Source organism: Penaeus monodon, chromosome 4 (genome assembly GCF_015228065.2).
Source record: "Penaeus monodon isolate SGIC_2016 chromosome 4, NSTDA_Pmon_1, whole genome shotgun sequence".
Lineage (NCBI taxonomy): Eukaryota > Metazoa > Arthropoda > Malacostraca > Decapoda > Penaeidae > Penaeus > Penaeus monodon.
The window spans coordinates 44,497,275-44,499,774 of record NC_051389.1 but is presented as its reverse complement, the minus strand read 5'-3'; positions in this window follow the sequence as shown (position 1 = coordinate 44,499,774).

Genomic DNA, 2,500 nt, shown 5'->3' with positions numbered 1-2,500 from the left:
GGCCTTAGGCTTGTGTAGTGCAAGGGCTGTAAAGCTCAGGAAAATGCTGCTACAAGTGTGCTGTTCAAATGATCTTAATGTGATATTGTTGGAAAGAAGGTGAAGAAAATCGACACTGCAGACAGTTGGAGACCAGCAAAAGACGCTACGAAAGAAGATGGGGGAATGGTTCAGAAGAAACGTGAATGTTTTGGGAGTCTGAGAACATTCAGTTATTTCCAAAGAATGAATATATTGAGTGAGACCAGAAATATAGCATATCTAGAGGACCAGTATCATCAGCTGCACGAAGAGCAATTGGACAGGGCCAACCATGACTTGCGTTTTCCATGATTTAGCGTCTTTTGTCCTCCAAGACTAGAACTTCAAATCTTAATAACCAATTAGCTAAAGCGATCTGATAGAGAGAGACCAGAAGGTGTTTTTCTTAAAGCAGATAATGAGTGGAATTTATTAGCTATTTGCAGCTGTATTGCTAAACTAATCAGAAACACAACTTTGCTTGCTTGTTTATTTCTACGCGAGAGAGTAGACTAATTCAACCTTTCCCATTCTTATATTCCTTCCCTAAGATTAGATCGCGAACAACTTAAGCAGACAATAAGTGCAAACAGTTAAACAAATCAAGGGGAAGTAATGTAGTAGAGACATAAATTAAAGGGTATAGGCGGCAGTGATAATGGTACATGAAAAATGCAAAATACTGAGGGAATAAAAGCTGCATCCAGCAGTGGAAAGAGACAAGAATTAGCTCTTTATGACTCCGATTGCCTTTGGGATCTACATGACTGATTAAACGAAAGGAAAGGCAAACAAAAAATAGCGAGTTGTCAACAGCAAGTTTAGTCACACACATCATGCCCCTCAAAGAACGGAAAGTGAAAGTCAAGCTCAATTTTTTTTATTATTCTGATGCTTACAACTCATCCTCTGGAGTGGATTTTAAGCGGAGTATGGACGAGGAGTCTACAGACTCTGCTTCTAAACATTTCCTTCTTCAGGAGTTGTGATCTGGAGCAAGTACGCTGCAAAGAGGAACCCGGCGCCACGGTAGACATTCAAGTCATATATGTACACTATATTAAAACGGTAACCAACGCCATATATTACATAAGATGATGCAATTGCTAAGCTAAAAATGAAAACAATATCCAAATCAATGGAATATGTAAGCAACATTAAAAAGAATGTCACGGTGACAGTTTTGCCGAATGCGGCGTTCGAGGAGCAACTGTTCGAAAAAGACCCTATTGAGGCGGTAAAACACGACCATAAACATTCATACAAGTAGTCTTTTCACTAGATGACAGCAGATTGCAGAGTGGTCACATTGTTTTTTTTCTGAAACTCTTAAATATGTATACATATACATTTATATATCTATATCTATCTATCTATCATATACATAAATATTTATATATATATATATATATATATATATATATATATATATATATATATATATATATATATATACATACATACATACATACATACATACATACATATATATATATAAAATATAGATATATAGATATATAGATATATAGATATGTATATATATATATATATAAATATATGTGTGTGTGTGTGTGTGTGTGTGTGTGTGTGTGTGTGTGTGTGTGTGTGTGTGTGTGTGTGTGTGTGTGTGTGTGGTGTGTGTGGTGTGTGGTATGTGTGTGTGTCTGTCTGTCTGTATGTATGTATGTATGTATGTATGTATGTATATATGTATATGTATGAATGTATGTATGTATGTATGTATGTATATGTATGAATGTATGTATATATGTATGTATGTATGTATGTATGTATGTATGCATGTATGTATGTATGCATGCATGTGAAAAGAAGTGCGACATTATTTTCGCTCAAGTGTTTGAATGACGTTCACCATTAAAATGCACGGTCCAGAAATCCTCATAGCCAGTGTTTCAGGCAATATCACGCACCTACGTGAACATCACATCAGAATATGAACCTTTTCTCTATATATAAAGGTACACATAAATTCGGTATCGCGTTTGAAATAATACAGTGCAGCAATGTGCACTAGAACACACGCCAGATTTTATACATCGAATACCGTAGTTGTTTCGTAATATATGTCTTCATATGTGGCTACATCTACTAAATTGAGAACTCAGCATGTTAACTTCTTCACAAATTACGGTTGACAGTTATCAGAAAATGGGTTTACGATGCCATAAAAAAGACAAGAATACTTAATTACCTATAAGTAACAGACTATCGAAGCACAGCACAAGTCACGTAATGGCGACAGCTCGGGCATATAGCCATCGATATTTTAGGTAAGCCCCTGTGATTTTTAAAGTTAAGGGTGGGAAAACCAGTGTATTTTTGACGCATTTTTACACATTCCATCGCTGTGATGAGAGAGTTAATTGCAATGCCGTGTTTCTTTGAGATTCACAGGTGCTGGGTCGTGTTGAGAAAGAGAGATGGGGGGGAGGGAGATATCCGTTATCTATATGATCTG